Raw genomic sequence first — 12,546 nt, forward strand, 5'->3', positions numbered from 1 at the left:
ACCCGTCTGTTTGAGGGTGGAATATGCTTGTACGTATCTGTTGAACCTGATATAACCGACACAAGTCCTTCATCAACCGGGACATGAACGGGGTTCCTTGATCGGTTAAGATAGTCTTGGGGAGGCCCACACGAGAGAACATCAGGAATAGCTCCTTGGCAATTCCCTTTGACGACATGTTACGCAGGGGTATGGCCTCCGGGAACTTGGTAGCGTAATCTATAACCACTAGGATGTACTCGTGTCCTCTGGCGGATTTTGGGAGGGGCCCTACGAGGTCCATAGCTATGCGTTCAAAGGGAGTCTCTATGATGGGGAGAGGAATCAAAGGGTTACGCAGGTGTGGCCGTGGGGCTGTACGTTGACATTGATCACACGTCCTACAATACCTGGCCACATCCCGGGTGACCCGGGGCCAATAGAATCTCTGCATGATTCTGTCAATAGTCTTGTCTCGTGCCAGGTGTCCTCCTAGGACGTGGGAATGGGCTAACTGTAGAACTGTATCCCTGTATGGCCTAGGCACCATTAGTAATTCCTGGTTTTCCCCCCTTCGTCGTACGACCCAGTATAAGAGACCCCGCCTGATTGCATAGTAAGGAAGAGGGGGCTCACCTGATCCGTCGACGTTCCTCCCGTCGATCACCTTCACCTTCCTCATGGCCTCCTTTAGGTCTGGGTCTCTATGCTGCGAGGTGCCGAACTGTCCCTTTAATTCCTGGTGCAGGTCGACCTCGGTAGAGGGGTGTGGAGGATGTTCCATATCCCCATCAGGGGTGACCGAGGAGAATCCCTTCCAGGTTCCCTCCTCGGATGGAGCTTCAAATATATCCCTTAGCGCCTGGTTGCTCCTTCCTTCCTGCGTTGTGTATAACCCTTCACATGTGTCTTCATCAGTGGTTTCCTGGAATATCTGTCGTAAACGCTGGGTCGCTATTTCTTCCTCTGCTGCAGAGGACGAGGACGCGGCTACGTCTCCTTGTAGGACTACTACCTCGGGCTTGGATTTTCTCTTCTTTCCTGTCCCCCTTCTTCCCGTGCATAACGTCATCTGCCGAAGCTCCTTATATAGGGGACAGTCTCTCCCGATCAATAATGGCACCTTCAGCTGGGGCACTTTCCCTGCCCTGACTGTACACCTTCCTTTTGGAGTGAGAATAGGCAGATTCACAGTGGGGTAATAGTGGGTGTCTCCATGGATACAGGATACGGCTACTTTGTCTGGTAACAGTGTTGCGGAGGTCACCATCCGCTCCTCTACTAACGTAACCATGCTTCCCGAGTCGAGAATAGCTACCACATCTTGTCCTTCGACTCGCACCGGAATCTCTGAGGCTGGGGCTATCTCTGCTAACCAACAGTGTTGATCCTGCCCCCTCAAAACGGGATGTGTGGGGGTAGGCAGTGATGACTCCGTGACCATGGGCTCATCCTTGCTAGGACATTGTGGGGCATAATGGTTGGGAGACTGACATTTATAACACCGACCCTGCTGTGTGGTGGCTGACTTCTCCCACCTCCGGGGGGGGCTTGGACGTTTCGGTGGCGGGCGCGCCGGGGTGAGTCGTGGTACGGGATTGGAAGACTCCTTCCGTTCCTCCTTGTCACTTTTTAACAACTCCCCTGTAGACCGATATGTTTCCACCGCCTGGGCTATGTCGTCGGCTGACAACGGGTTGGCTTGCCCCACAACCCTTTTTAAGTCACTGGGCAATTCTCTCAATATCTTGTCCACTACGAGAGTCTCTATCACATGTCCTACTCCCTTTCCAGGTTCTAGCCACTGTTTCGTCAGTCGTATTAATGCGAAGATCTGGGCACGGACGGGTTGATCAGCTGTATAGGTCCATTGATGGAACTTTACAGCCCTATCTCTGGCAGTCAGCTGGTACCGGGACAGGATCTCGGTTTTTAGTCGCCCATAGTCCTCAGCTTCGCGGGAATCCAGGTCAAAATAGGCTTCCTGAGCCACCCCGGTCAAAAGAGGGGCTAATGCGCTCGCCCATTCTGTGGGCGACCACTCTTCCAAGGTGGCCGTCCTTTCGAAGGTCATGAGGAAGGCCTCAATATCATCCTCCTTGGAGAGACGAGGTAAGATGGCGTGAGCAGCCGCTCTTGGCTTAACTCTAGGTTCTTCTCGTCGGCTCAGCTGTTGTTGCAGGAGTTCTATGGTTGTCTGCTGTGCCGTGATCAACTGTTGTAGTAGGGCGTTATCCATCGTTCTTGAATGGTTCCTCCGGGTCTACTGGAAGAATCTTGATTTACTCACTTATCCTTGTGTCACTCGTCCACCTAATGCCCGCATCCTCCACCAATGTGAGCGGACCAAGTAATTGGGTGTCACTCTAAAGCGGGAAGGTGGAATAAACGAGTCAGGAGTAGGTTTTCTTGATTGAACACAGTTCTCTATTGAGGGCATTTGGTCAACACAAACACTCCAACATAATCAATGAAAATCTTCTAAGGAAAAAAACATACATCTTCTTCTCCAGATGAAACAGGAACACAATAGGATTATCTTTAAACTACAACAAAAAGTCACGGGATTGTCACCGTCTTAGTGGTTCTTCATGGATAGCTCCTCTCTCTCGGTGGCCATCTTCCAGAGATAGTTTCCCCCTTCTCTGCTGGTTCCATTCTCTCTCTTATAGGGGAAGGAGAGTATGTCATTAGTACCGTCAGCTGTGCTTAATTGCCTCTGGTTACCTTGTCTCCCATGCCTTGTTGGGCTACTATCCATGAGCCCAGCCTGCCCTCTGGTGGTCCTTCCACATATTCTATTTACAATACGTCGACTGCAATAAGGTCGAAACGCAGCATGGCCTGAGGTGAAGTGATTCCTTCCTGGTTTGAAAGGAGAGGAGATTTTGCTTGTTAGTTCTGATTTGTTGCCACGTTACACCACTTGCTTATTTTCATGCTGCATTTTTATTAGCTTTTGTTTCTTATGCAGTCATTTTTATGCAGGGGGAAGACTGAAATTCAAAATGGCTAAAACTCCAAATTCAAGGAGGCATAGAGGTAATTTGCCAGCTAATGAAATGTCCACAATGGACACATTATTTTGGTTTATGCTGCATGTGTAACTTTGAAATTACTTTAATTGAAAAATGTATAACCTCTTGACTGCATGTTGTTTTGAATATAGTTCTGAGTCAATGTTTATATATGCAACCATATTTCACTATTTGTGTAATAAAAACATCACAAGACGGTGTCAAAATAAAGACACCGTCAAAGACATCTCAGCTAGTTTAATATGCATACACTATGATCTAAACAGACCGTACATTGTTTTGTTTTTTATGTTTGAAATGTAGTGTATGGTGTCTTTCCACCACAATCCCAACATCTAATACTCTCATGTGTTTTCATTGTTTTGGCCTTTCGTGGGAATGGCTGATGACAGGAATCAGACAGCATATATGCAGTTTCATAAGCTTAGCCAGGCAGAAAATAGACTGGTGGAGGGAGATGGGTTGGGGCTGATGGGGTGGTGTGGGGAGGTACTGTGGAAATAATGTGTCACTCACAAGGCAGAGAGACTGTTGCCAGACTGCAGCCGAGCCCTGACCCAGAACTGCAGTCATGATAAGCTTTAGCGTTTTCTACCTTCCACCATAATCAATAGCCGCTCTGGACCCACTGATCGTTTGAGGTAAGGTAACCAGAAAAAAAGGTGATGAACTGACCAGGGAATGGAATTTCTCCTGCATTGCGAAGCCTTTCGGGAGCCCCCTTTGGGCCCTTTTCTATGTCCAAATGTTGATGTAAGTATTCCGAGTGGTTTCAGGCAGACCACAGATAATATGTGGCCTTGAATAGGCTAAAAAGTCATTATTGAAACATATGGCTGGGGAAGCCACTCTAAGCTAATGATGCTTTGCTATTACAGTGGGGCAGAGGAAGGTCATTCCATCCATTTACAGACATGTTCTAGGCAGAGACCCATTGCTTGTCTTCTGTTTCCCCTACTGGTAAAAGAGAGTCTGGGGGGGAGCACCTCATAGTATTCTCCTGAAAGGAAGTTCTCAAGCCAATATGGGGAGCATAAGAATTTGTTCTTACCTGACTTGCCTAGTTAAATAAAGGTTAAATAAATCAAATTTAAAAAACACTAAAGTTGGCAGGTCTTTTAGGAAATGCCTTTAACACACTATCTGGGTAAGGGTTTTTCTGTGCTCAGCCAGAAATATTGTAAATGGGGAGATGGGGAAACTCCATTCGATATGTATTATTACACTGAGTGTACAAAACATTAGCAACATCTTCCTATAAATTGCTACCCCATTTTGCCCACAGAACAGCCTCAATTCATCAGGGCATGGACTATTGTACGATGTGTCGAAAGCGTTCCATGGGGATGCTGGCCCATGTTGACTCCAATGCATCCCACAGTTGTGTCAAGTTGGCTGGATCTGGTTTAGGTGGTGGACCATTCTTTATACACACAAAATGTTGAGCATGAAAAACACAGCAGCATTGCAGTTCTTGACACACTCAAACCTACAATACCCCGTACAATGTCACTTAAATATTTTGTCCTGCCCCTTCACCCTCTGAATGGCACACATACGCAATCCCATGTCTCAGTTATTTCAAGGCTTAAAATCTTTCTTTAACCTGTCTCCTCCCATTTATTTACACCGATTTACCAAGTGACATCAATAAGGGATCATAGCTTTCACCTGGATTCAGCTGGTCTGTCTATGTCATGGCAAACACTCTCTTTAATTTACAAATCTCATGACGTGACTATGAGATGTGGCTTTATCATTTAGCTTTGCCTGCTAGCTAGCTATATTTCGTTAGCTAGCTAACTAGCTAGAAATTGCTGTGAAGTCACTGAAATGATTTGAAATAATGATTGAGGTAGCTATGTAATCTAACTGAACACTTAATTACTAGAAAGTAATACAGTATGTATATATGTATGTATATACAGTGTGTACAGTTGAAGTCGGAAGTTTACATACACTTTGGTTGAAGTCATTAGAACTTGTTTTTCAATCACTCCACAAATTTCTTTTTAACAAACTATAGTTTTGCCAAGTCGGTTAGGACATCTACTTTGTGCATGACACAAGTAATTTTTCCAACATTTGTTTACAGACAGATTATTTCACTTATAATTCACTGTATCACAATTCCAGTGGGTCAGAAGTTTACATACACTAAGTTGACTGTGCCTTTAAACAGCTTGGGAAATTCCAGAAAATGATGTCATGGCTTTAGAAGCTTCTGATAGGCAAATTGACATTATTTGAGTCAATTGGAGGTGTACATGTGGATGTATTTCAAGGCCAACCTTCAAACTGAGTGCCTCTTTGCTTGACATCATGGGAAAATCAAGAGAAATCAGCCAAGACATCAGAAAAAAAGCCCACAAGACCTCTAAATGCCTGAAGATACCACGTTCATCTGTACAGGCAAAAGTACGCAAGTATAAACACCATGGGACCACGCAGCCGTCATACTGCTCAGGAAGGAGACGTGTTCTGTCTCCTAGAGATGAATGTACTTTGGTGTGAAAAGTGCAAATCAATCCCAGAACAACAGCAAAGGACCTTGTGAAGATGCTGGAGGAAACAGGAACAAAAGTGTCTATATCCACAGTAAAATGTGTCCTATATCAACATAACCTGAAAGGCCGCTAAGCAAGGAAGAAGCCACTGCTCCAAACCCGCCATAAAAAAAAAAAAAATTTGTTTAAATATATTTGGCTAAGGTGTATGTAAACTAAGGTGTATGTATGTATGTATGTATGTATGTATGTATGTATGTATGTATGTATGTATGTATGTATGTATGTATGTATGTATGTATGTATGTATGTATGTATGTATGTATGTATGTATGTATGTATGTATGTATGTATGTTACATGTATGTATGTATGTATGTATGTATGTATGTATGTATGTATGTATGTATGTATGTATGTATGTATGTATGTATGTATGTATGTATGTATGTATGTATGTATGTATGTATGTATGTATGTATGTTACATGTATGTATGTATGTATGTATGTATGTATGTATGTATGTATGTATGTATGTATGTATGTATGTATGTATGTATGTATGTATGTATGTATGTATGTATGTATGTATGTATGTATGTATGTATGTATGTATGTATATGTATGTATGTATGTATGTATGTATGTATGTATGTATGTATGTATGTATGTATGTATGTATGTATGTATGTATGTATGTATGTATGTATGTATGTATGTATGTATGTATGTATGTATGTATGTATGTATATTACATGTATGTATGTATGTATGTATGTATGTATGTATGTATGTATGTATGTATGTATGTATGTATGTATGTATGTATGTATGTATGTATGTATGTATATTACATGTATGTATATTACATGTATGAATTAAACTAATTTATGGGGGATTGGAAATTATGCAGAAAATTGCATTGATAGAATCCACAATCTACTTGCAATATTAAAGCTGATCCACCCGTGCGGTATTAGCCGTGCGGTATTAGAAGGAACAGTCTATGACTAGGGTGGCTGGATTCTTTGACAATTTTTAGGGTCTTCCTTTGACACCACCTGGTATAGAGGTCCTGGATGGCAGGAAGCTTTGTCCCAATGGTGTACTGGGCCGTACACACTACTCTCTGTAGTGCCTTGCGGTCGGAGGCCAAGCAGTTTCCATACCAGGCAGTGATGCAACCAGTCAGGATGCTCTCGATTGTGCAGCTGTAGAACCTTTTGAGGATCTGAGGACCCATGCAAAATCTTTTCAGTCTCCTGAAGGGGAATAGGTTTTGTCATGCCCTCTTCACAAATGTCTTGGTGTGTTGGACCAGGTTCATTTGTTGGTGATGTGGACACCAAGGAACTTGAAGCTCTCAACCTGCTCCACTACAGCCCCGTCGATGAGAAGTTAGTTCTGCAATAAACATGTAATTATTAGTCAGATTTGACTGTGTAAAACCTGCAGTGCTACTTTTTTCTCTGAGAGTGGGGAGTATATAGTGTTTTACAACAGGTGGGGAAGGCTCTATCAACAGTAGCTGTGATTCTACTCTAGACAAATGACTTCAAAACCATTAACTACCCTAGCTCAATGGGATCCGTCCCCAATGCCAGACCCCTCCGGGCAATGTTCATCACTGGAGCTTGAATCCCCATCATGTTGATAAACCCAACCGTTCCTCTTCCAGTCTATGCAAAATAAGCATTTTCCCAGGTGGGAAGCCTTGCCATCAAGCCAACTGGCTCAGCTGTCTGTATGGTCCCATGTGGCTATCAACAAATCCGATCCAAGACCTGTACCAGTGGGTGACAACACTCTGGGGGTAAAAGCATCTGCGGATAGTAGGAGGGAACACAACACAATGGTTGTGACAGGTCCAGGAACAGTGCATGGACTGTAGAGCAATTTGGTAAACTGACAAACAATGATACTAAATGGATTCCAAGGGGAGAAACATTCCTCCTATTGTCAGTGTTCTGACATCATTTACTATGACCATAATAAACTATTGAGTCAGATTTGTACAAAATGCTAAGTAAGGAGACCGTATTTGAATGTTATATAGAATGACACCTTTGTCACAACATGATTCAGCCTGGTACAGACATCATGTAAAGTATAGGGTTGTTGATACTGAGACTAGAGACTGTGACATCATGTAAAGTATAGGGTTGTAGATAATGAGACTAGAGAACATGATATCATGTAAAGCATAGGGTTGTAGATACTGAGACTAGAGACTGTGACATCATGTAAAGTATAGGGTTGTTGATACTGAGACTAGAGACTGTGACATCATGTAAAGTATAGGGTTGTAGATAATGAGACTAGAGACTATGATATCATGTAAAGCATAGGGTTGTAGATACTGAGACTAGAGACTGTGACATCATGTAAAGTATAGGGTTGTTGATACTGAGACTAGAGACTGTGACATCATGTAAAGTATAGGGTTGTAGATAATGAGACTAGAGACTATGATATCATGTAAAGCATAGGGTTGTAGATACTGAGACTAGAGACTGTTTCCACATCCATGTCCTGGTTTGCTTTTCAAGACAGGCGGAAAATGTCCACAGACGTTTTACTCTTTCGAAAACAATACAACATGTGGACGGGACCCCGGACACAACATGGTCTATACTGAAAAACGGTGCTGGTGGCCAGTTGTTGCATTTCACAATGCAACAGACCTGGCAGCCACCAATCTGTTTTGTTTTCGTTCAATGAGGGAAAATACCAGTGGGAGAGATTTAATCTCTCATTCGCAGCCACGCTGCGTTGTGGATATTTTCGACAAACACATATGGAACGGCGAACTGCACAGCAGCAGGCAGCCCAACCTGGAACTCAGAAACACACACACACACACACACACACACACACACACACACACACACACACACACACACACACACACACACACACACACACACACACACACTGGCAAAACAGGCAAAATCAGCATGAGGCAAACGGCAAACCCCAGAAGAGGAAGTGAACAAGATATATCTTTTGTCGGAGTGCACTAAAAGGGCAGCAAGCATTTCCCTTGTTTTGAAACATTTGGATGACATCAGTTGCAAATATACCTGTACCCATTTCATCATTTTGTCTTCACTTCTGGCATGAGCGGATTTTATCCTCCCTCAAAAACAAATCTGAGTTGCTTGGACATTTTTAAGTCTGTTTAGGGGAAAATAGTATTTCACCTCCATTTGCAACAGAGGGGAAACCAACATGCCTTTCAAAGTTTGCTTGACTTGAGCAGATTCCCTGTCTGGCTCTCTGGCAGCTGGACTGATGGCCAGCCCGGTGGAATGGCAGCTGTTGAAGGCTTTTTAAAGTGCACCCGGGTTGATTGGTGGTTGTCGGGAGGGCTCGGCCAGAGAATTCTTCTTCTTCTTAGAGAGAGAGAGAGAGAGAGAGAGAGAGAGAGAAGAATAGGGGTAAAGGGGAGGAGGTGGAGGGATGGCGTGATCACCCACCAAAGGGAACGGACCCTGAGCCCAAGGTCCGTGGTTTTACAGATCCTCGAAATCAGGAATTAGTTTAGGCTTCAACGGTTTCAATCTCTGTCTCTCTCATTCTGCCTTTGGTGGTGCTATTGTGCAGCAGATGGGATTTTTAAGGAGGTTGTTACATGTGCAACTTTCATTATATGTAGATATTAAAGACATAAACTAGGATCTGCCGTAAAGCTGCAGCTGGATGGGTATTGTGTTTATTTAACACATTAGTCCAACCTGGTGTTGTGATTCTGTTTAACGTGTTGCTCCCAATCTGACTTTAATAGATCCTGTATGGTTCTTTTTCAGTTTTACACAGTGTTGGTGTGAGTTCTATAGTCAATATCGTAGAATGTTCAGGATTGCTTGTTGGTTTTAGGTGGTGATGTGTTTGTAAATCCTCTGTCTTACTGTACCCCTTTCAGATTGATACTCTTAAGGAAGTTGCTGTAGGCCAGTGTTGAATCTCAGCGACAGAGATGGTGTAAAAACCATTTGACTATAATTTCAACCATGATCTGTCTGGAATTAAAATAGCATTGAACCGTATTTTTTGGCACTGCTGAATTAAACAGTGTGCCGCACATCATCAAATTAAGTCAGTCAACCATGTATTTAGAAATAAAATGTGTTATTTTATTTGAACAGATATTGTAGCACATTCTGTCGACTTGTTGGTGTAGTATGATCCTGGAGGGTTTTTACTCAATGATATTTACTAATGGCATTGCATATGGTGAATACTGAAAACCGTTCTATAGCCAAAAGGAAACCTTTGTGACGATGTATGAGAGTCATTTCAGACTGGCACAGGTCTATTTCAGGGGAAGATACCTCTCTCACATTGGCCAGTTTCATTTTCGTGGGGCTCCTGAAATTCAAGATGGTGCACTGCCGTGCACACTCTCATAACATATCATCACACAGGAAACAGATGGATTTCAACCCTATTTGTGTCTCAAAGCGGGCACCCTGCGGGGTCCTGATAGTGCCTCAGAGGCCCCATTCATGCAGAATTATTGGTTATAAATCATGGAGGGAGTCAGGACCTGACGGTTACCCCTCTCGCTGCCTGCTGATCACTACAATTAATCAGGAGCGACATTCCTTCTTGTCATGCCGCCACCAGTCCCAGAGATATGGCCAGTTTTAGAGGAATTTATCAAACCTGTTGATTCAGTCTATTCCTTTCTTTCCCCACCCCTCCCCTATCGTATCACCTCCCTGTTTCTGCAATCCAATTGGGGCTACTGTATGTACACCGTGCCTCCTCTGGCAAATGCTTACTGACCTTTCACAGACGGCAGCTAGTCATCAATCAAATTAGAGAGCATCTATTATCATCAGTAGGAGAGAGCAGATGGTTGGGTTGTTTTGAAATGGGCCTTTCAACCATTTTCAAGCAAAAAGTAGCATTGTAGCTCGACTGATTTCCAAGAAGCAATTTGTGTGAATGTATGCATATGTATCAATAATGAAGTGTAGTTTTCAATCACTCACTGAAACATTGCCTATAGAAGGGATCAAATGAAATTGTGTTGGTCACATACACACATTTAGCAGGTGTAGTGAAATACTTGTTGATCATCATCTAGATTCAGCTGTGGAATGGGTGGATGGGCTGTAATATAATTCTAAATCATTTGTAGACTGCAAAATGACTGCAAGAAGCCCATGAAGATATTTCACTAAAACATAATCATTTCAAACCTTGCTTACATTTGTATACGATCACAAGTCTCGCTATTATGCATGGGAATACTTGGGAACAGATTTCCAAAATTAAAATCACTTGGAGCTGATTTGCTGTCTATTTTGCTCAGAAAACTGGGGGGGGGCAAACTAAAACCACCCGCGGGGCCAAATTTGGGGGACCATGGCCTATATGTATAGTTTGTAGGACCAAACTATTCCGTTGCTGACGTAATTTGGTGTTTGTCCTGGTGTTTCTTGGGACATCTTGTGAATTTTTCACTGACTAGGGGGACTATTATGCCTGTGCTGTAATCGGTCCAAAGAAGTACAGCAGAGGTTATTTCCATTGCCTCATTTGCTGGCTGGACAAATGTGTCGCTATTAACCATTTTTTGCCCATGTAAAAAACCAAGCCCCAATTCCTTCAAACATTTCACCAGTTCAGCTGATATGAATATGTCAGTATTGTTACAGTGCCTTCAGAAAGTATTCACACCCCTTGTTACAGCCTGAAGTTCAAATGGATTAAATAGATAATTTTGAGTTCACTGGCCTACACACAATACCCCATAATGTCAACGTGGAATTGTTTTTACAATTTTTACAAATTAATGAAAAATGAAAAGCTGAAATTTATTGAGTCAGTAAGTATTCAACCTCTTTGTTGTGGCAAGCCTAAATAAGTTCAGGTGTAAACATTTGCTTAACAGTTCACATAATAAATTGCATGGACTCATTCTGTATTACAACAATAGTGGTTAACATGATTTTTGAGTAACTACAGTACCCCATCTCTGTACCCCGCACATACACTTATCTGTAAGGTCTCTCGTTCGAGCAGTGAATTTCAAACATAGATTCAACCACAAAGACCAGGGATGGTTTACAATACCTCACAAAGAAGGGTACCTATTGGTAGATGGGTAAAACAATTTATTAATTACACTTTGGATGGTGTATCAATACACCCAGTCAATACAAGATACAGGGGCAAATTGTTTGGGGCAAAGAAAATACAACACATTACTGAGTACCACTTTCCATATTTTCAAACATAGTGGTGGCTGCATCATGTTATGGGTATTCTTGTAATCGTTAAGGACTGGGGAGATTTCCTGAATAGAAAAGAAACGGAATGGAGCCAATCACAGGCAAAATCCTAGACGAAAACCTGGTTCAATGTGCTTCCCACCAGACACTGAGAAATGGATTCACATTTCAGCAGGACAATGATCTAACAGCCAAATCTAGACTGGAGTTGCTTACCAAGAAGACAGTGAATGTTTCTGACTGGCAGAGTTGCAGTTTTGACTTAAATCTATTTGAAAATCTATGGCAAGATGTGAAAATGGTTGTCTAGCAATGATCCAGAACCAATTTGACTGAGCTTGAAGAGCTTGGAAAAGATTAATTGGCAAATGCTGAACAGTGGTGGAAAGCTCTTAGAGACGTACAACACGGGAGTGACTTCTTGAATGGCCCAGCCAGAGCCTAGACTTGAACCAGATCGAACATCTCTGGAGAGACCTGAAAATAGCTGTGCAGCGACGCTCCCCATCCAACCTGACAGAGCTTAAGAAGATCTGCAGATAAGAACGGGAGAAACTCTCCAAATACAGGTACCCAAGAAGACTCAAGGCTGTAATTGCTGCCAAAAATGCTTCAACAAAGTACTGAGTAAAGGGTCTGAATACTTATGTAAATTATCCCCACCCAAAAAACGTGTTTTGCTTTGTCATTGTGGGGTATTGTGTGTAGATTGATGAGGGAAAAAAAATATTTTATCCCTTTTAGATTAAGACTGTAACGTAACAACATTTTGGAAAA

General features: G+C 42.6%; 1 protein-coding gene across 30 annotated transcripts in view; it reads left to right on the forward strand.

Moving 5' to 3' along the window:
* Nucleotides 1-12,546, forward strand: part of LOC109897033 (receptor-type tyrosine-protein phosphatase delta) — a 593,471-nt gene that overhangs the window by 350,869 nt on the left and 230,056 nt on the right. The window lies entirely within an intron of this gene.

Source organism: Oncorhynchus kisutch, linkage group LG9, assembly GCF_002021735.2.
Source record: "Oncorhynchus kisutch isolate 150728-3 linkage group LG9, Okis_V2, whole genome shotgun sequence".
Lineage (NCBI taxonomy): Eukaryota > Metazoa > Chordata > Actinopteri > Salmoniformes > Salmonidae > Oncorhynchus > Oncorhynchus kisutch.